The 23336-nt window shown below is 39.9% G+C and overlaps 1 protein-coding gene and 1 long non-coding RNA gene across 2 annotated transcripts in view; one reads left to right on the top strand and one right to left on the bottom strand.

The window, feature by feature from the left end:
* The window catches only part of LOC105147952 (uncharacterized), a 241637-nt gene that overhangs the window by 4865 nt on the left and 213436 nt on the right, over nucleotides 1-23336 (bottom strand). The gene's annotated exons all lie outside the window — the stretch shown is intronic.
* LOC147909843 (uncharacterized) lies at nucleotides 3287-5815 on the top strand. The gene is made up of 2 exons (XR_015545179.1): nucleotides 3287-3887; nucleotides 3987-5815. It is a non-coding gene; the product is annotated as an uncharacterized LOC147909843 (long non-coding RNA).

Below are 23336 nucleotides of genomic sequence, written 5' to 3'. Positions count from 1 at the left end.
GATGTACCGTTGCGTTAAAGAATTCAGAAAGAGATTTCTTAGGGAGAGAAAAAGAGACAGAAATTTACCTGGAGCGATACATTTCAATATTCCACCGCAGAAATATACTCATTGCAATCGAATTACCGAGCGATCCTCGCTTTCTCATCCGCATCGCGCTACCTGCTACCATCGACCATTAATCAACCTATTATCGCTGTGGCTGCCACATTACCAGAAATAAGCGCATCGCGTAATTACCCACACATCAACGCTATATGTGGGATACATAGAAGAGACGGCATCGACCGCATACAGTGCGATTCACTCGCCTCGCGCTTAGCGAGGCACACGTGGACGCGGCGATGCTCTGTATGACTCGATAAGGGCGTGATTCCATTCACGAGCACGGCAATTTGGGTTAATAACACAAGGCGGCGAAGCGCGTGCGAGCCACAAAGAAAGACAGAAAATGATAAAGAGATAGAGGGAGCCAACAAAGAGAAAGAGAAGGAGTGAGAGAGGAAGAGGGAGGGAATGGACGCGCATACGACGTCGTCGTCGGCGGTTATGATTATTAAGATTATCGTTATTCCACCTCGCGCGAGCCTCGGAGCTCGAGAGAAGTGTGTGGGACGAGAAGCTCGAGTTATTTATGAAGTGCGCGCGAGAGCGAGCTGAGCGACGGCGTAGAGAGTTGCGGCCTATCTCTGATGTTCTTATTTCGTTGTTTGCTCCCGAGCGCGTAATGCCACGTTAGAAAACCGCGACACGTGCGCTCGTGGAGAGACTCGTGCACGCGCCTACGATGTACCTCATATCCATGGCAAGGATAAGTGCTAGAGTTTGGTGTGGCTTGTATAACGATCGGAATTGTATTGTCTATCTATAGCATATCTAGTCTATTTTTTGTAGAATCGATTTAATTGTCAACGTCCCATTGAATAGAATCCCTACGTAAAAGAGCTATTTTCTAAATTCTAAAGTACATATTCGGAGTAGTTGGAGACGCTCAAATGAATGGTTCTCTCCGTAATTTAGGACAATTGCGTGTCCCAGGAATTCCCAATTTAACATTTAATTGCAGCTATCGCAAATAGCGCGTCGGACGCGCGAGCGAGATTATTACCGAGGGTTACGGCAGAATTATTATCATGCCGGAGGCATTTCGCATCTGCACTCAAGAGCAATCAGTACAATTATACTTCGGTTCCAGTGTATTCTCTTGATCACTGTTGAGCCCGCATCCGCGTGTTTGAATATACCGGAGAATAAAAAAAAAACGCAACGTTTCAACGTAGCCCAGTGCCTGCGATAATTACATTTTCCTCCTTACGTATTTTCTGGGATATCCCGGAAGTTCGTGCGAGGTACTGAAATTATGGGAGTCGAGTGTGCTTCTCGAAACCGGCGATGAAATGGCCAGTCTGCTATCTATATCTTCGACACTCATCATCGGCAATCATTACATTAAGGATATAAGTAGTATTTTACATCTGTCCTTCCGATTAAGACTTGATGTGTTAAGAATTCAGATCAAAATTGCTTAGCGCGGCGACGAGAGATTGTAGGGATGTCAAATAGTTTTTGATGAGTAATTTTTAGAAAAAAAAGAATACCTGATTTTGAAATATTATATATTATACTTACATCCTTTAGGTATTAAAATATTACTCGTGAATTCATCATATTGTAAAAATAAGTTATTTAATTTTAAATGAAGTTGCGAAAATGTGACAATTAATCCCACGTTCTGAGAAATATAGAATAGCAATTATGATAATAAAATATTAATTATTTTAATCATAAAATTTATTTTTGTATCGTAGTTTCTACATGAAAAATGAAAAAACTTATATATGGAATATAATACATTTGTAAGTATATTTTCTAAAAGGATAATGATGAATTAATTGCAAAGATCTTCTAAGACGTCATCTTCTATGAATTCAGGGATTAATCGCGATTATATAATAATGCTAAAAATTTGTCAGACAACAAAATAGGTGATAAAAAAATTTACTCACTAACTTCATTTTCTTAAAAGTCGTTATAAATAATAGTATACAATGCTTGTGGTGCAAATCATTTTACACAACAAATTAATATTATATCAACAATTTACAATAAAAAAAAGAGATTTTTTTTTTCTGTCATGTCCTGTTTAAGTTATAATTTTGACAATCAACCCCGTCCCGGTCTCTCCTATTGATGATAAATTATTGAACATGTCTCCGAGAAACAACGCCGAGCAAGAATAAATGAACGTCGTTCCTAGAATGTGTACAATGGAGACTTATTTTCCAGACATCTCGTGAATAAATCAAATCTCCGGAGCACTCTTATTTTCGTATGGAACTTCTTGCTGTTCAGTCTCTCGCGATAAGTGCGACGGATAAATAACTTCGAAACTACTTAACGAATCGTAAAAGACGTCGCACGAAACGATTTCTACGCTCGCGGATTCAACTTAGCCACAGGAGATAATTTTACACCTGGTCTAATAAGCATTACTCTAATAACCCGTCGAATTAGATCAGCCCGTGTCATAAAGACGACTTCGTCGGTTAATTAAGATCTCGCGACACCGCATAAATTCTCCTGTTGCGATCTTTAATTTTTCTTGGGCGCGAACAAGTTCTCGGCTAATTTCTTCGGAGGAAGAAATTTTCTTTATCGTGCTCTCTTGTACTAATAACACAAATGAGAAAGACAGAGAAAAGAAAAAATCGATAGGAATCCGAGATGCGAAAGCGCTTTCGTAAACTATGCATTTTAACGTTGCTGTTCGCGCGTTGCACTCTTCATTTCTTGACTTTTGTCACGCTTAATTGTCTCCATTCTCGTAAATACGTTTCTCGGGAATAAGTATACCGGTGTAACGGCACGGTGTGATAAAATCTCGCTCGACTTGACAACTTTGAGAAAAAAAAAATGTAGATCTCGGGCGAGGCATCGGCTAAATTGAGATTCTCCTGTTCGCACCTTGCGAGTGGTGCGAGATTGTCGATGTTTTACGTGCAATTACGTCTTAAGTATCTCGTCCACACCTTTCGGTTCAGTTAGAATGAGAGTCCCGCTCCTTCATTGCCATGCAAGAAACAACATGAAGTAGAGAATGACACGAATAATTGATTTTCCTACGAATGCAATTTTTCGTATATGTTCGTAACGTGCTTTTTAAATCCGTTCGTGGTCACAATTTTCGTAAATACGACGATAGCGACCTGTTAAGGAATGTAGCCATTATACGTGACCGTACAAGTGAAAATAAGTCTGAGCAAAAATAAATCAAACCACAGTAATTTGCCAGTAACTAATCAGGAATCTGGTTATTAGCCCCAGTTTATTCTACTTTCTTTTCTACTAAAGTATCTGTACCAAAATCGCCAGGTAGCTATATATCACTAATTGCCGAAACATAACGATCCGTAATCTTACGACAAAATGCACATAACAACTTATCCGCAATCGCGATCGCCGCAGAAGATAATGCCAGCAATAACAGGGCAAAACGACCCGCGATTTCGTGAGCTTGCAACACGACTTGGCTCGTAGCCGTTCCGCGTGAAAGATTACTCGCTCGCCGTGCGAGTCCGCCTCGTCGTTAAGCGCACGCCGTAGTCCCATCTCAAATTATAGACGAGCCGCGTGTGATACAGACGTCGGTGCCGAGAAGATCGTCGAGATGAGAAATTTGTAATTGCACGCCGACCGCGGATTGCGCCGCGCGAGAAAAACGAATCTCGCGCCTACTTCAAGATGATTGAGCTCCGAAGGAGTTCACCGCCCAAAACGTTTTACATTATATATAGGTACGTGTACTACGCCCGCGTGCAATTACGGTACGTGAGACGCATTCGTCACTACGCGAGAATGTTCAACGCACGGTATATAACTAACCCTAAGTAAGTATAGTATTTAGGAAGTGACGTTTGATAAATACGTGAAAGTGAAAACATTACGTATCTACGTATTATTAAGACAATTTGAATATTTTTCAACAGGCAACGAGTTATCATTAAATACGATATTCCGACAGTCACGCAAGTGACTGTCAACAAGATTAAATCCAGTCTTTCGAAAACTGTGTGTTGTCGATCTACTTTATCTACCTCGGAGATCCACTCCGTTCCATCTCAACGTCGAGGATCAAACCCCGCTGAGAGCGAACGCCAGCGCGGTGGATGTTGCCGCGGCCGCGAAATACGCTCGTGGCTATGGGGGAGGAAGGGGAGGGAGGGGAGGGGGCGACAGGGACCAGAAAAAAGAGTTCGTACACGAAGATAAACATCGGATCCGGCCGTGTCGTCAAACAGAGCGCGCGCATCTTCGTCTCGGCACGTCCGTCAATCACCCTGCGGATCCGACGACAAACATGCAACGCAAGAAGCTGTCGTCCCCGCCCGCTCGGATCCTCTTCTCGTCCCACGCCACGTACAAACAGAAGATTACGAAGAAACACTCTCGGAATACATTCTCGGTCGGGAATACGGCCGCTTCTTCTTCAAAACCCATCTGTTTCGGGCCACCGCGCGCGTGGCACGATCGCAGGACGACCGGATTAAATCGCGTAGACGACGTGTACAAAACATAAAAATTATGCTTCTCTTTTTCTCGTGCCGAGTGCAAAGATCAACGGCCTCCTTATTCTACTACTCCCGTGATAAATATTTTAAAAATTAACGCAATGTCGTGGCTTATTTCGAGTTATAATTAAATTAACTTGGAATTAATATTGGAATTAACAAGTAACTAATATAATTAATAGTGAGAGTTAATTCAAAGTTATTAGGTGTTGGAATTAATTCGTAGCGTTTTTAATGAAAGAATGTTATTTATTTCACATGAGCATTAAAAAATACATTAATGAAAGTACTTCCCATCACTTGTAAAACGCTACGAATTAATTCCAACACCTAATAATTTAATTGTAGCTCGAAATAAGCCACGACATCGTGTTAATTTTTAAGAAAATATACGAGCATTTTTTTCTCCATTTTATTTTTAAGTTACTGCGTAAATGGCAGAATTAATCTGGTAATAATTGAACAGTGTGTGTTTTGGAAAACACATTTTATAATGAAATGAATTTGATTGGACGCATTAAAGCCATTATACACTGATCTCCGAGTATGAAAGTGAAATATGCAAATATTTCGAATTATAAAAATACGTATTTACTAAACAATAAAATGAAATTGAAAATTTTGTGGTTTAATCCATTTCTATATTTATATTAAATTAAACACACATCTTCACGTCAACTTGAACACGACAATTTTAACTCATGCACTGAGGCGTCCAATCGCTATTAATATATAAAATTGATATATTAGTAAAATATTTCGCGAGTAATATTAAAGCAGCATTTTGTCATCAACAATAAAAATTGTTGAAAATGTGTTTCGTATATTATAAACTAACCATAGAATTTAATCCTAAGTCAGAAATTTATGCGACCATGACGTCAAGAGGATACGAGAAGAATAATGGAGTCTGGTTAGAAGAGGGATCGTGGGTTACTGTCTCTCGAAGTTCCCGCAGCCACGATAATTCATCCGGCTGCAAAAAACGGATGAAAATGCGGTTTCGCAAATGGATAAACCTGGTTTGTCTTTCCTGAGTGTCGGTATCCCACGGCTGTTCAAAACAACGATCTACAAGTGCAAGCTTAAACCAGTCTTCATTTTGAATAAATATCAATAAGCGTTGATTTAAAAAAGTCTTACCAATACATTCTAATTATTTGTATACGCGAGAAACAATTTTTTACTATGTAAAAATATCAAGGATTAAAATATCATAATAAAGAATTTAGAAAAATACGACAGAACTTTCATTCTATATCGAATATCAAATAATCTGTACAAATATTTGATAAATACAAGAATATTGCAATCCTAGCCATGTCACAAAGATACATTTGATTCTATCAAAACCCCCAAAAAAGAGACCGCGACATCTGTCTACCTCCTGCCAGCAGGCTCCTCGGAACAGTGTCACCTTATTAATATCTCCCCCTTTTTTTCGAAGGTACCCTTCGATCGCACAAGCGCCTTTATTCGATTCCAACATCGAGCCCTCGCGCGCAGCGTCGGAATCTCTCGGATTGGCGTTCGATCGTGGATGCTTTGCGATATGACCGGCGGGCGGTCGATAAAAAGTAAGAGGAATGCGCGGGGCCGAGCGGTTTCAAGGGTCCGATCGGCAAAGGGGTGGGACGTCACCCTTCCAAAACTGGTCAGAGAACAACACCGACCACTGTGTATCGAGTATTGACTCGATCGGCAAGCAGCTGCCGCTTCTTTGTGCGACGTCAGAACGCGGCTCAGTTCGAATCGCGGACTTAGATCGGCGCGGCGCGTCGCTCGGCTGCGATCTAATCTATGCAAAAGTTATGTGCTCGAGCACGGTTCGAGACATGATGGATCGCGGGATGAATTTCGCAATGTACATCCTCGTGATCCATCGTTATCGACCGACTGCCTTCGCGGGAATCACGTGTCATAACGCACAATGCGTGTTACAGGTCTGTTCAAAATTAACAGTCACGAAACTAATTGTCGGAACTGTGCGCTATTATATCAACGATTTCTTCAAACCAAAGACATAGGCCGGTATTCATAGTCGGATCTTACATTCAAGACCTAAAGTACAGTCTTGAGCCAATCAGAGAACCAATCAGAGTATTATTATCTTAAGACATTACTTAAAATAGACTGTCTTAAAATAAGAACAAACTATGAATACCGCCCATAGAGACATAGATGGACTACGCTATTCGTATCTAAATAGTATATCAAATGTAGTCAACAAAAATAAGAGGAAGGAAACATGAAGACGACCAATCTCCTTCTCTTTCGAACATATTGTGATTGAATAGAAAGATATAGAGACTAGCGTTCTCTCATTTTTATCACGACGCCAACCAATTTTACACGACGCAGTCCATGCTGTATGTTTTTGCTTCTAAACTATTGTCCAGATGTTAAACATTGTAATTGGATACACTGTAGCGTATATTTGAACAACACTAATTGTGAAACTAATATTGTCTGTAATATTATTATAGTTTGAAAAATAATCTGAAGAAATCATCGATATAATCGCATTGTCCAAATATTTAGCTTCGTATAATCATAATATATATCCATGTTGCACATATTGATATTTACTTTGATCAATCTGGAGTCGACTGTTTTTTTCAACGATAATCTGATTGCATTATAAGACCTCTCATATAAGCTGCTATCGTTGACATAGACTTATTGTCGTATTTCATCAATGTCCGCCAATTTAAGATTTTTGCGATCCTTGTATCACGACAGAAACACAGGGATCTCGACAATGCCTAATTAGACGACAGCTCGTAGGTCGATCATTCTTAGCGCCTACCGCCCGCCCTGCATCTCGTTCTTCTTCGGTTTGAAGTGGGCCGAGAGCTCGGCGTAGGCTTAAGGAGACTCCGTGTCCTTTCCTTCTTCGTCGTATATCTCTCGCGCGATAGCAGTCCTTAATAAGCAGCAGCACGGCGTGTGGGTGACGAACGAACAGAACGAATGTGGGCTCGTACAAACAACGCTCTCCTATTACGATCTACGATGTCCCTACACGGACTACCGCATTTAAACAGGTGCATAGAATCCTCAAGTGTCGAGTCATCGAAACCAAACTTCTCTCAGTGAGCACGAAGGTGTATTCTGAAGGAAGATGATCATTCTCGATCTCCCGTTATAAGCGGAAACAAGTTCTATTTAAGCGAATTATCTCTCTAAAATCTTTGGAGGTGGAATTCTAAAGAGTGGCGAAGAGTGATAATTGAGATTAAGTGTTAAAAAAGAGTGACCCAATCGTCAAGTTCTGAGAGATTTCACTGTTTAGAATTAGATTCCACACGTAAAAAGATTTTAGAGACAGCATGTACGCATAATCTTTGAATCAGGAAACTTTTATTATTAGAACCATTTAGTACTTACTATATTTTCATACTATATTTGTACTCTAGCACACATGAAAATTTTTAAAATTTCCTTTGAGATTATTCGTTAACGCTCAGATATATTTTCTTTGCCTAACACGAGCATCCGTTCGACGACGGGGCGAACCCACACGAGGGTTTCGTACGATGTATCGCCAAATATGACACGCGCTTTAAGGCGGCCGAACCCACACTTCACGAGCCCACACGTAGTCGCGTTATGGGACGCGCCACGTGCATATGCGTGTATATGCGTGCATAGCACGTAGGTATGCACGGAGAGGTACTGATCTCGCCTTCTTCATCTTTCTCGTTCATATTCCTTTCTTGGTTGCTTTTGCGTCCAGCAAAAGCAAACTTTGCAAGCAGCGCTCGCTCGCATGGAGGTGTTAACGATCGACAATCATCCGAGACCATTTTAGACGCATACCGAAGGTAATTGATGAACGGATCGCAACTAGATTTCCTCTAGCATTCCTGAAAAGGCGTGTAACGTTTCATAATCTCTTTTTTTTTTTAGACTAATACACCTTAACGTTGTATCATTTCAACAAGAAACTTATTTCACGTATTAACGTTACTATTACGTATCGAAATAAATTCTTACAATAAGAAATATCGTTATATTATAGTCTACGAAGCTGTTGAACAAAATTAAAAATTATAATACAAATATTAAATTTCAATTTTCATAATTATTCTTATCCATTTCTACCGGTTTCGTTACATTCCTTTTAATCTATTTATAATTTATAAATATTTTCTTTCTTTTTTAATGGAGAACCGGTATAAATCTGTACATTAAATATATACGATAGAAATATAAGCGTGTCAGTAGGCTGGTGGGCCTTTGCACCGGATGCGGGACTTTATTGCCCACGTTATTCGCCCCCAGAATCAATTCCAGGACCAGATAACTCCGTCGCGCAATAAATAATCGCGCGTCTGTAGGGATACATTCAAATGCGTCATCAAGATCATCTCGATTATAAAATCCGATCGTATGGCGGCCTCCACGTCCTGCCCGACATCCGCGAACTAAATTTATCGACAGGCCCAACAGCGGTGGCATGTCGACATTGACGAGAGTAGTCTCTATCGTGTCCACGTAATCCTCGCCAAAGAAAGAAGTTGGCGGTGCGGGTGAAATAAGAGACGAGACGTATCACGATATAAGTACAGACAAGTTCGCAGATGAGAAACGGTAAAATGCAAAGAGAGAAAAAGATAGGGAAGGAGGTTGGCGTGCACTCGTATCTTGTGTCGCGTGAGAGAGAAATCGGAAGAGGAGGACGAAAGGACATGCGAAATAGAGATGGAGACACTCCCACACCTCGTGTCTCGATAAGCCGCATCATGATGACGGTGTTGTCGCTGGTAGTAGTGGAACGCACACGAAGCCCTCATGTCTGGGTAACGACCCGGCCCCGACAATCTCCACGCACGCACACACACACGAAGACGATCCCACGCAACGAAGGCATCAACGTACACGCGTCCCACGTTCGCTCTCGAACGATCCACTCTCACCTCCACTCGTTTCTCGAGCAATCCGTTGATCGAACGCACTTCCGAACTTCTTTTCGCGAGAGAGGACTGCTTGTGGGATTATTTATGCATGAGAAAAGAAAAAAAAAAAGAATGAGTAATTACAGAGTATACCTAAAAATTATTTGGGGCTTGTTTTATTATATCAGAATTGTATACATGATATAAGGAGAATGAATGTAGATAGAATTGGCGCTTATTCGATTATGAAGTAATAATTACAAGTTGCTTCCGCGCGCTGAGTCTTATCTCGTTTCCCTTCGTCTACCTGTCTATCCGCGTACAAAGTCCGACGCACAGTTACGCGGCCGATGAATGTCGGGAGAGAAGCTGGTCTGAAATAGTCCGACCCAGACTGGGCGTCGTCGACTGTCTCGGGCGAAATGAGCTGCGGGTACCCGTGTGTTTCTTTTTTTTTTATTGAATTCCCAGCTTATGCCGGGCGATGTCTATTGTGTTCGACAGAAGCTGATTCACACGATCATGATGGTCCCGCGTATTATGAAACGATTGCGTTTGCCAATTTCTTCATATATAATTGGCCGACATTATGTGAAATATGTATATAAAATCTGTATCAAAATCTTAATTAAATTTTGCCAAAACTATACTCAGAGAAAATTATATTTAAATTAAAGAAATCGTTTTTTTCGTCAATTTTTCAAATTAAGTGAAATATCTTTTTAAGAACATTCAAATAAAAAAAAATTACTTGATTTACTTTTCTTTAATATAACGATATAAGGATGCTCAAGTTTCTTCGATTCAAATAATTTTTTTTTTAATCGAAGAAACTTTCTTCTGAGTGTATTTTTTAAATTGCTATGATAATAATTTAACAAATAGACAGTGAATATATAATTTAATATTCAATTGGTAGTAAAATTGCTTAATGTATTATTACTATATTTCTTAATAAATTTTAATAATGATGTTAAATTGAATTACGACGTAGCATAAATCTTGAATAGATTGAAATTGTGAAAGCATCCTTTTCGTGATACGAAACTTGTCTTGGCATTTAACAAGTAGTAGGCAATAACGAGTCTGAAACTCTTAGCGATTGTCGCAGGAGCGTTTTGCTTTTGCGATTTTGAAATTACATGACACACCAAATATAGATGCAATAGCTATCTCAACATGTCTTGAATCTCTTTTAGATACGGACTTAATCGAGACAGTGACTCATTAACGAATAAAACTCAATACTTGAAACATGTTCTTAACAAACATGTTCGTTACATATGTCTCGAACATTCGACATATCCGAATGGAATTTTTTAAAAAGTAGAGACTTTTACATAGTAAACTAATTATAATGCTTCCTTAATATAATTAGATATATCTCATAAATAAAAATGCTTCTATCTTACATATTTTTAACTTAACAAAAGTTGAGAATCTTTATTAATTAAAACTCTATGAGAAAGAAATTAAAACCTAATACAACATTTCACTTAAGGTGAACGTACCATTAAGATATCAAGTGCCTTAAACGAAACGAGCGTCAAGCGAGAAACTACACGCGAATCGCTTGAGAGTAGCGAAAGAAAGCGAGACCGTTCGATCAATAGAGAGGAGAGAAAAGGCAACCGAGAAGGCAACAGATCAGAGGTGTGAGAGAGAAGGCGGGGCTTCGATGGCACCAAACTTGGAGTACACAGCTGCCGCTCGGATTTGCCGGCAGATAATTGCATGGCTTTACCGCAAATGGTGTACCGTAAGACCGTGTTGTCGAGTAGTGGTAAAAAATACGAGATGCATAAGTATACGCGAGTATGACACGCGTGAGCGGAATTTTGCAGTGGCCGTCGCTTCGCTTTCGCAAGCGGACGTTTCAAGAGGCGCGCCAAAGAGTATCGGAAATTCGGAATTATCTCATTAATGATAATTCTTTTTCAGGAGTGTCCTGTGATTGAGTACCATACATATGTATCGTAAATGCTGGTTTCTTACTGATAGGCATTATGATTAAATATTTACTCTGAATGCTATTTGATGCTCGTGATTGAGACATTTTATGCCAATGTCATAGCATTTTTTTGGCCGTGAGATTGAAGAAATAAAAATAATTTAATTATGACTAAATAAAAACAGTATTAATTAATGAAAAAAAGTGGCAAACTTTCGAAACTGCATATGCCTAATAAGGATTAATTCGTTGATTATTAAGGCTACAAAAAGTTTTGCGGCAGAGCAATAAAGAAAGATCTTTTGTTCCACTCGAAAGAAATAAGACACAGGCAGTACGTTTTCTCGTTTGTCCAGTTCTTCCAATTGACAAGAACGCCTGATGACCCATGAAGATGACAAAACATATCTCATGTTGATGAACTTGATGTAATGCATGGAGCAAAGTCAGCGACTCGGCGTCGGATTGATCTCGATTTGAATGTGATTTTGGTCGGGGCGAGTTCCTGGACACAAAAAAGCGCGCTGCGCGATTTAAGGAGACTTCGTTCGTTCACAACGAACTAAATGAAGGCGAATCCAGTCGGTCGGTGCCCGCGAACAAGAGGCATTTTCTGCCCAGACGTCAAAGCGTAAAAATATGACCAATTACGGGTTACATATATGGAATATCTCGGCAGTGGAAATTCACTCGTCTTTTTTGCAGGTGAATTCTGTGACAGAACTTACGTTACTTTCGCGCTATTATTTCAGGTGATAAACTCGCACTGTTTCTGGACAAATATGAATTATTAAATATTAAAACAAATAAAAGTTTTTTCCTGTATCTTGTATTATTAAACATCGAGATATTTGAATATTATTCTTTAACTTAACTTGTAAAACTGTGTTAATATACCAGTCAGATACTGATTGCAACGACACGTCAGGTTAATCTAAAAAAAAGATTGTGGCAAATATTGCATAATCAGGTAGGAGCCTTCGGCCTCCACGCAGCTGCCTCTCGCGTACAATTTTATCCACTTGATCGTATTACGACCTCAAAAGGTATAAACTCATTGAGCGCAACGTCGCGATCCAATCTACAGACGGCGGCCTGATTGCGATAGGCTCGTTTAGATATCGGCGGGCCTAAAAGGCCCGACGTCGCTATGTGACGATCGGGTGTGCTCGTGTAAATAAATGATTTCGTATTAACAATCGGCATTGAATGGAAGCCCGCCCGTATATCAACTGCATTTGTTAGCGGGCGCGCCTCCGACGTTCGACGTTGAAAAATGTGCACTGCGCCCAATCGTCTGGCAATATTTCAATATTAGTTTAGCCATTGTGCACGCGAGACCAGTCCGCGAAGTGGGCGCCGGATGAGCAGCTAGCTTCTTTATTCGCTTCGGGGATAATATTTGCGCGTGATTGGCTCGCTCCACGATGTGATATTTTCTTCTTTTTTTTTTTTTCGCGAACCAAGTCGAACGTTTCATCGATTGAGAACTCTGTGTCATAGTGAAAATATTTGCTGCCCAACTCGCGATAAAATCCCCATCATGATTCATAGAAGATATTTCTCGAAATCTAAAAAATGCGAAAATTCTTTTTTTCATATGGAAATACTTAGATTTTTTGGTCATAAATTAGAAACAAATCTGAAAATCTAATTTTATTGAATCATAAAAATAATTATACAGAATACTCAAACTGTTGCTGGAATGTTAAAACTTTTTACAGCATCGCTCATTATTTTTTAATTTACAATGCTATTATTTTGATGGTTTAACAAAAAAATTATTTCCAGATTTATTTACATCCAACAAAATTTTTAGATACTTCAGTAAAATCAATTTTTCTATGTAGACAATTTTCCGGAAAAATATCTGATATCATTTTTTAATTTTTTTTTAAACATAATTTGTGAATTTTTACAAATATAATTTTTTATATCTAAATATGATTCATGTGATTTTAATATGTAAAAAGATCTCTTCTTTGTCACCAGTTCGGTAACTTTTCGTTCCACTGCTCAAGACAAGAAAATGAACGATCGACAGGCATGTTCGAGCATCAACAATATGCTGGACGAGTAATATCGCTTCGAGAAATCGATAATAAATCATGTGAGCAGTTAAACGACGTTCTTTGTGTCATTGGCCGCGTTCGTTCTTCCGTTCAAGGCTCCTCGCGCGAATATTTCCTGCGCAGATATGCCCACGCGATTCCCGACCGCGAATCAGAATTGAAAATGTGTTTTCCCTTGTATATTGATTCAGCTGAATCGACATCTGACGCGTCATCACGTCGGACGAAAATGATTCTTAATGTATAATTTACGCCTTCATTTACATACGAACAAGGCGCATGCATCAAGAAAAAATTCTTACATCTTGCAATTCCTGCTTCTTATTCTCCGTTACAGTTATAACTTGAAGTATATTTTCGATGATTGTTTTCTAATCTGAGAACTTTTCAATGCCTTTCCCTTACTTTCTAAATTTCTTAGAATGAAACCTCACTCCAAAAAAGTTAAAATACTGCCATTATTGAAAAAGAGTGAAAAATTTACACTCTTGAATAAAAATGGCAGATTTTTATTCTTTTGGAATGAGATTTACACTCCAAAAAAGCAGTGAGATTTCTTTTCATTAAAGTGAATCTCATTCTAAAAAGAGTGAAAATCTGTTACTTTTATTTAATAATACAAATTTTTTACTCTTTCAATAATAACAATACATTAACTCTTTTAGAGTGAGATTTTCATTTCAAAAAATTGAAGAAGTAAAACAGAGAAGGAATCGCTATTGCAAATTAGTTTGTGTCACGTCCAAAAGAATGTTTTCCTTCTTTATAGCAAATAAATTAGAAAATCCTCATAATCGTATTCATAAATCGTATTGAGTTCAGTTGAGTTCAGTTGAGTGAACAGTTTTGAGACAAGATCTCAATTTCGCGTTCCAGTGTAGAAATTTTCTCTTATGTTTGTAACTAAAAATAAATCGGCGTATTAAATCCCTCAGATCACCCGTCTATATCCAGTGGTAGCTCGAGCATAAAAGCATATTTATGTCGATTCCCTCCAACTCGTAATACAGACGCACAAAGCTTCGTCAATTGCAGCCTTAATTGGCGCGTTTACCTTACGTTTCCATTTAAATGCTCGGCGAGGTCGTGCCGTACCGCGGCGCGCGGACATTCGCGGCGACCTTAAAGTCGGGAACCCACTCTCTTCGTCTCTCCTATACCGACTCCCGCCTCCTCGCGACCGGACGAAGAGGGCGACGCAGGGGCGACGCGACGCGCGTCGGCCACGAGGAGCCACGAGGAGCCACGAGCCGTCGCGTGGGACTCCAAGCGGGTTCTCGACTTCTCTCTCTCCCGCTCGACGAGCGCTCTCACGAGTCGCTCCCAAGAGGGCCAGCTTCTTCCTCCACCTCCACGTTCAGTGTTCACTACCACCTCTGGCAGCACACGCTCCCTCCTCTTCTTCACCGGCGGCTCTTTTCTCCTCGGACCCTCGTGCGATCTCACGAAAGACTCGTCCCGAGTCCCGACCGACGTCCGCTCGCATACTCAGACGACCGCGCGTTCTCACGCGCGTGCACGGAGCACGCACACGAGAGCACGAGTGCCCACGTGTGCAGGAGAGAGAGTTGCGGCGGGCCGGAGATGAGCGGTCGGGAGATGAAAACGTTGATGGAGGATGAGCTCGCCACTGTCGTAGGAAAATTCATCTCAAGGCGCATCGCGCTTTACGTCATAACTATTCTGAATTGTTTTATCGTTTAAGATTCTCCAAGTCTTTTCGTATAGTATAAGGATTTGATCGAGCACTGAAAATAAGTTTGTAATTAATATGTGAGTATTTATACATTTTTTTTTTTCAAATTTTTTGATCGTATAGTTTTTCTTTAAATAATTTTCTAAAATAGCTTAAATTCTTATACTAGAGAATTTTAATCATTATTAATCATTAATCATTATTTTTTAGAAGATGGCATTTTGCATCCTCTTCACGCAACTCCTTTTCACTTTTTTAAATTAGGGAACCTCCTTAATTTCGTTTTACAAAAAAACACAACTATTTTAATAATAAGGATAAAAAGTCTATTGATAAGACGAGTAAACGTCACGTTACTTTCTGCACTTGTTAACTCGGCGTAACGCCAAGAAATTTTCCGCGCAAATTATTTCTGCCGGATTTCTGCTTGCTAGAACTTCTTCGGCAAGCACGATTTAAAATTATGATTATCGCGATAGGGATGCGCTTCGGAAAATGAGATTTCCTGCCGCTGCGTCATAATTCATTCATCTTGGATGCACGCCAAGTCGCACGTTCGCAGGCACGAGGTTAAGAGGAAAAACGAATTAGACTCGACTACCGCTGCCAAACAACGCGTGCCGTTTGCACTTACGCACGTGCGTGGGTGCCTTTTGGCGCCAATAATAACCGAGAATCGTCGCCTCTCCTCAGGGTGAAAGCTGTTCTGAGGCGGCGTGACGGGGGAGGTCGATGCGTTACCTTCCTAAATGCTCCCTATGACGAATTCGTATAAATAGTTCTGCAACGCTCCCTCTTCGAGCTGCGAGCTCGCCTACATAGTTCGTATGACTTCATATCTGAGTAGAAAAGCGACGCATCACGGGAAGTTTCTTGCAAACGATTCCACAAAGAAGTATTCATCGAACCTCTGAAATCGACAAAGTCAGATGAATTCTCGTTCCTAACAATGTAGATTAAGTCTCGGTTCAATTTAATCTTCATCTTTTTCTAATTCTTAGAAGAAGATGAAGGGTCAGTTGAACCAAGATTAAAATTAATCTACATAGAAACGGTCATTATGTAGTGTCTTCCACTGGGAAAACTAATGTGACACTGATACAATTGAATGCAAATCAGTTTACATATTTTTGGTGTTAATAAATAATTTAATTTTAATAATAATTTTTCAGGTTATGAGGTTATCGTGACAACAAAGTATATGTAATTAAGAGAGTTAAATTATTTATTAACATTAAAAATACGTGAATCGATTTGCATTCAATTGCATTCAGTGCGCACCAGTTTCAGTAAAAAAACGCCACATTACTAATGTCAGTAATCGATAGAAATTTCGCTTTCTCACTAGAACTCGCTATAATAAACTTCCTTCAAAAAGAGGGATGAGGAATAAACAACATATCGCCAAAAAGTCAAAAAAAACCAAGTAACAATGACTAGCGAAGAAAAGTTTTGTCATCGCACACCGTCATTCCGTCGCTCATTGGGAAGCAGAGTGTACCGGTGACGACGTAATAACGTCTCCTCCGCCGTTGGATACCCACGCGTACTTGACCGCTACTGGCCCAGGGCCCACCGCAGTCGTTCGTAATAATAAGGCTCGGAATAAGTTATTATGTACCCTCATACCCGACGCTGACTCTTCGACCGCGTCTCACGGACACCTCTGCGAATGTATAAGTTAGCGTGTGCATTCACGCATAAGTACGTACCCCGCCTGTGTTCGAAATACACCAGAAACATGCGCGATCAAGAAATACGGCGACCCATTGTTTATAATTTGAAATACATATAATTTGAATAACAAAAATTTCGTCCGGTCAAAATATTAGTCATTGATCAAACACGATGTTTGCGTATGATTTACATATCTCACGCGCCTAATGTAGAATTGAATAAAAAAAAAAACAATATATCGTACAAACAAGTTTTTAACCCGTCGTTCTGGAAACTACCGAGCATTATTCGTGATATTTACGAAGCGTCCTATGTATACGCGAAAGGGAGGCGTATACTAATTAGGAATGGTGACCAAGGATTTGAATTGTACACTCGGCGAAGGAAAGGGAATCCCTGAGCAGCTGCGGAAAGGGTATAATTTTGTATGTCCCGAAGTCGCCCTTGCCCGCGCTTATAAATTCCACGGAGGCTTTCGTTGCTACTAATTGACCCGTTCGTTGGCCCTCCCGCGCCCAGACGTTACCGCTTCGAGGAACATCCTCGAACAAATTAAAAGTTGGACCCGCGTCCCCGTCCACTCCGTCCACTGCATCTTAATCGAACTATCTCGGAAATCTTGATAAAACTCGCTAGAAATCGCGACTACACGTATCGCGAGGGTTGCTCCATTGTTCACGCCGCGCCGGCAGGCTAATAAAAATTCGCGATGGTGCGCCGTGGCGAAACGCCAATCAACGGAGACGTATAATCAGGCTATAGCAAATAAAGCAGCAGCTAGGAAGAGAGCGTCTGAAACGTTAAATTGGTCTAGATTAAGACCCTCGCTGCACTTTCGTTGCGCGAGGAGCAGTTGCCTACTGTGCGCAACCCGGTGATTATCCTCGGCGAGGACCCGAGCCACCGAAAAATTGGCATTGAAATACCACGAGACAGTTTTATGGCAGTTGATAGACCCGACGTAATTGCCTCGAATATTTTTAGAATGCTTAGAATGCCCGGAGATTCGCAAAAAGGACTCTCCTGGCTATAATATAATAGCGCGTAAAATAAGGGCAAAAATAAACATACATAATTACAGGTATTTTATATTTCTTTATAATTATTCTGTAAGCAAAATATTTCGACGGAATATTAATTTAGAAATTTGATCATTTCAATTTCCAATCAAATTTTCGCGCAAGTAACATCGATACTCGTCTGATAATTGTACGTTTCACAAAATTATCTAATTAAACGAGTCTGTCGAATTAAATATTCGTCATCTATCTCTTCGTGAATATCTTGAGTATGCAAATGCATTTAAATGTCACGCGTATACATCGTCGCGACCAACAATCGTAACTTGAATGTCAAGAGAGCGTACGGCGTAAAAAAATGAACTCTCTTATGTTTGATATTAATTCCGGAGCACCAATGTGTGCGCCGGTAAAAAGTTAATTAAAACGCGGCTATCTACCGTCGTTTCATCTGTTTGCTCATTAATAGTAGCCCGGCGTGTCCAATCCATTGATTGAACCGCGCTATGCCAATCGATGGCGATCTACCGATGGAATAAGAGTCAATCGACTCCTTCGAGAAGTAATTAAGCGGCCTCGGGAGAAGGATCTCGCGCGAGACCCGGCGATCAAGTAGGCAACTCGAAATTATCGAAAGAATAAAAAAGAATCTTTTGTGCCTGGGCGAGAGAAGACCGTGATTTTTATCGCGGCGACGCGTCATGAATATTTATACGCGACAATCTGACATGTACGCGAACGGCTAATATATTACGTCGCGCGATTTCGCTCTGCGATCACTGACGGTAGATATGAAAGGCCGTTGTCAAAATCCTCGCGATAAATCCGTTCGTGTCTGGTGAGTCGATTATCGTGGACTTTTATACGATTCAACGATTAGACCGGTAGGAGACTGCCAAGAGGCGATTATCGCTACTGGCGATGGCTCAATCGCTTATACTTATCTTGACTCCGATTTGCAATACGTCGAGAGGAATCTGCGAAAGATATTACATTTGGTTGCGTTGTACACTTGATATAGTATAAACAAAATCGGATTATGTAAAAAAATCTCGTTGGATGATTTCATTGATATTTCATTCAACGGCGTTGGTCAGCATACTGAACATTTACAGCAGCTTCGAACGCGACGGTCAGAAATAAATCGAATATCGACATGCCGTTGCCATGCAAAACGAATTACGGCACTACTCGACTGATTAGAATTTTACGGCTACAACATCAATTTACGGTATATTGAGTTGGCAATGCGATACGTATTGCGGTAATCTTCGTAGTCGTGTTCAACATAAATTTTGCTATCGTAATGTCACAATATCTACAATATTACAAATCATTGACTATTTATATTTTTTCGGAAGATTTTTACGTTTCAAACATGTACATATATATATATATATATATAAATAACAGTTTTAAATTCTCTGTACCTTATTGCGAGAGTTTGAAAACTTTCGAGAACTTCATCGAAAATTCAGGCATCTCAAGAATGTGTATCGATCGTGAAATAAAATTCTCGGAACATTAAATTTTTATTCGAGTCATTCGAGCACGTGTAACGTGCATTAATCCCAAGTATCAGCCACGCTTGCAAGGTATTTGTATCTTCTCGGGCGAGCTCCGCTGGAATCCCTGACAAGAAACGTCTCTTACCGAAATGTCTCTGGAGCCGTTCGCGAACAAGGGAAGAGGATGACGAGGAAGACAGACCTTTTCAGACCTGCAGGACACGTCCCCAACCCGAATAAGCGATCTGCGGTCCACGGGCAACGTTCGCGAGACCAAATTTGGCGGCATTGTAAGGGCCAGCCGTTGGGCGGACAGCTGTTTCCCAGGGTCGCGGCTGCCAGGAGCATCGACGAGCAACAAGACAATCCCGTATGATTTATATTTATGAGCACTCCGAGCATTTAATAGCTGCCGCACGCGGCATTGCGCACACCGAGTCATTCCGCGCGAAGAGGCCGTACCGACCGTAGACCGGAACCTCGTTTCCAGAGCATACGAGACGTCAGCGAATAGCTCGCAAGAGCTCGCATGAGACGTCGCAGTTAATCTCTTCCTCGTTTCGCGCGAGGCGCGATGGCAAAGGGGCGTTGCGCTGCAAACGTTTAAATTGAAGCGCTATTCAGCCTCTGGTGCGATTAGTACGCGTCTCTTTTTTTTTTTCTTCGTTCTCAAAGACCTCCTCTAATACTTTGAAACAGCTAGATTGCAGCTTATGTTCATTAGCTTAACGAAATGATAAACGACAATTATTTCTTTATCTATTCTATTTACAAGCAATAAAAAGAATTATCCATAATTGATTAGAATCAAGAAATAGATAATTTTTATTGCGTTTTAGGAAAAGAATATTTTACACGTGTTAGAACTATTGTAGATTTTACACTCTGGTATCTCATTAATTCCGATGTCTTTCTTCTAGAATGAAACATTTATCGAGAAAATTACGTTTGAAAAAAAGGACATTAAATAAATATAGAATGTTAAATAAGGAATAAAAATGAGGAATATTAACTTTTAGATGGCAGGGATCTGTTTTTTAAATTTCACAACTTTTTCTTCAATAAAATTTGTTATAATTTATTATTGTCCTGTAAAAATTAAACAAATATCGAATATATGAAACACGATTATCAAGCAATTAAATCGTATTTTTTTCGAAGAGCAAATATCGATATAATCATTATATATTTTGGATTTTTTAAAAATTTGTTGTAATTAATAAGTGGCCCAACATTTTATTGCTCTGTGTATTTTGCTTCAGACAACTGCACATGGAAATGGCAAGAAGTTATTGTTTCTCCTAGTATATTTACCCCCTCCCCCCATCCTGTAATTAATAACTGTTTTCTACCGTGTATTCTCTTAATAATTATGTAAACATAACCATTGATGCTAATAATGGTACAGTCGACTGATTCTTTAATTGTAAGTCAGTGTTTGTCAACAGTACGACTCATGCAAATCAGTATAACGTCCTTGTTATACTGATAAAAAGAAGAAATTCTATTTTAAACATGGAACTTTCACTTTCAGAAATAGAAGATTAAAAATTGTTATTGTAATTTAAATATTTAACAAAAAGTCTAAAGTGCGCCATTTCAATTACTTTCAATATCCAATTCAGATATTATTTATCTTCAACACCTTTCTGACAGGCAATTCTATGTTACACAAGTTCGATGAACAGGTGCGTGGGATCAGAATTTCGTTCGCGAACGATCGAAAAAGTTGATGATCACTGTGCAAGAGTAGCTGTTAAAAATGACCATAAAGACAAGAGCGCGCAAGAGACACACAGCAATGAACGATCCCGATCGATGCCTCCGGCCCCAGGTGCAAACTCTCTGTGCTCTGATTGCGATCTTGTATCTGCGACTCGTTAAATCAAGACGTTACCACGATATCATCTTACGTGGGCTTTTTCTTCCGCACGTTTATTTCTTCTCCCGTGCGTTTATATCTCTACGACGGACTGCATACCGTTTCTTCTTTCATACTGCCGATTCGAATGCGACTCCTATTCGTTTTATCACGATGGTTCGGCCCCATTAATCTCGGATACGCACCTTGTGTTTGAATGTGTAAATTTGAACGAGCGTTAATTTAATACGCCCTACACCTTTCTCGGAACAACGTAGTCGCGATCTGTCTGATATCTTATATCCTGGCACCGACAAGTATTAACATTCGAACTCTTGTGTGTGATTGTGCAGTTGTAACCTTATACTCCGGCACGCGCTTCTCTCTTGGGATTCACTAAGCCATTATCAATTTTCAATAATTTTACAAAAATATACTCTTCTTTCTAAATCCAAATCAATGGATATATCAATGCCAAATATATCACTGGTAATCAGTGAATTAAATGTAAGATCCCTAATCTAGTTAATCTTCATTATGTGATCTAACTAATCTTGTTTTTAGTGCTTAAATTCAATGAATATGGTATTCAAAAATTGAAATTAACGTGCAAATATCAGTATTTTAGTTATATAATGCTCAAACGTCCTTTCTTTTTTAGTTCAACTTCACTGATTCTGATTTAGAGAGTTCAAAAGAAAACTTCGACTGTACTTGACCTACAATAATAACACATTTTTCACAGTACTTGAGACAAGAATTTCAGCTTTAAGAAATTGTGAAGGAAATCGCGCGACGCCGTTTGCCAATCAACAATTCTTCGCTACAAACGAGGTAAAGGCGTCAGTCCAGATCGCGCACGAGCGTGGTAAAGAAACGTGTCGATGTCAGACAGTGGAATGCAGCGTGTAGTAAGCTCTTCCGTGACAACGTTAATTAAGCGCAGAACGTCGGCATTAAGGGCGTCATTCCGAAAGTTGTACCGATCCACGGTTTTCTCGGTACCTGCGACGCTAAAAATCGTAATTAACGAGCCGGCATAAACTCTACCGGTTCACAGAACGCTATTCTAATTGTCATCGTTAGTGGCAAGACCTTCGTTAAGGCGCATAGACCGCGTATTTACGATTTTAAGATAAATATTTTAACATTTTTATCTATTATATGTCAGTCGGGGCGAAATGGTATCGTAACATACTAATTTAATAGTTCATTGGACAATATCTTAAGTTTTAATTTCCAGTAGAAATGTAAAAAGGAAGCGTATTATTTTTATTGTCTGAAACGTATTATATTAGTAATGTTAATTGACTTGAATTGTTTTAATAAGAAAGATCTTTTTTTCTATCGATATATCGAAGCACAACAAAAAAATGTATATTGAATACAAATTAATAATACAAATTATAAAATACAAATTTGAATACAAATTACAATGAAAGTATATTTTCTAAAATCGATTTCAATAATCTTCAAAAGGATCACTTTTAAAAATAAAAGAAATATTATATTTCTCGTTGTTTTTCTTATGTATATTAAGTTACTCATGTTCCTCTTGAATTTACCACCATCCCCGAAATTATGACCTTCCTGTGCCACCGAAGGAGCAGGTACGCGGCGGATCTCGCTGTCGCCACTGAAAATCCTCGCGATGGAAAGGGATACCCTTTATTTGCATGCAACGTCCTTTAATAGCCGGGGCAAATCCTCAGCGACAGAAGAAAGCCGGTGCGCACTTGCATCCGCCCGCTGCCTCGTTATTATGCACCACGACCTTCCCGACCTCGATTCCCAGGGCGGAAATTGGTTTTATAATTTAAAGCAGGCATGCAGCACACGCTGTAATCGAAGCCGAAGAAATACCGACGCGTTGCGTCGTGCACGCATGCCCGATATCACATGCGCGCGCCCGTCCCTATACAAATCACTTTCCCTGATTGACGCTCAATGCCTGCCCTCGAACTTGTCCCGCACGATTCGATCGGGCCCACGCCTTATTATATCAAGCGTGGGGGCCCCTCGGAGATGTCTATCGAACAGTTCGTACCTCGCTCTTTTATCGTACCCACGGATCGAAATTCCC

Source organism: Acromyrmex echinatior, chromosome 5 (assembly GCF_024713525.1).
Source record: "Acromyrmex echinatior isolate Ae372 chromosome 5, ASM2471352v2, whole genome shotgun sequence".
NCBI classification, from domain to species: Eukaryota; Metazoa; Arthropoda; class Insecta; order Hymenoptera; family Formicidae; genus Acromyrmex; species Acromyrmex echinatior.
Note: the sequence above shows the minus strand (reverse complement) of the source record. Positions and strands in the feature narration are given on the sequence as shown.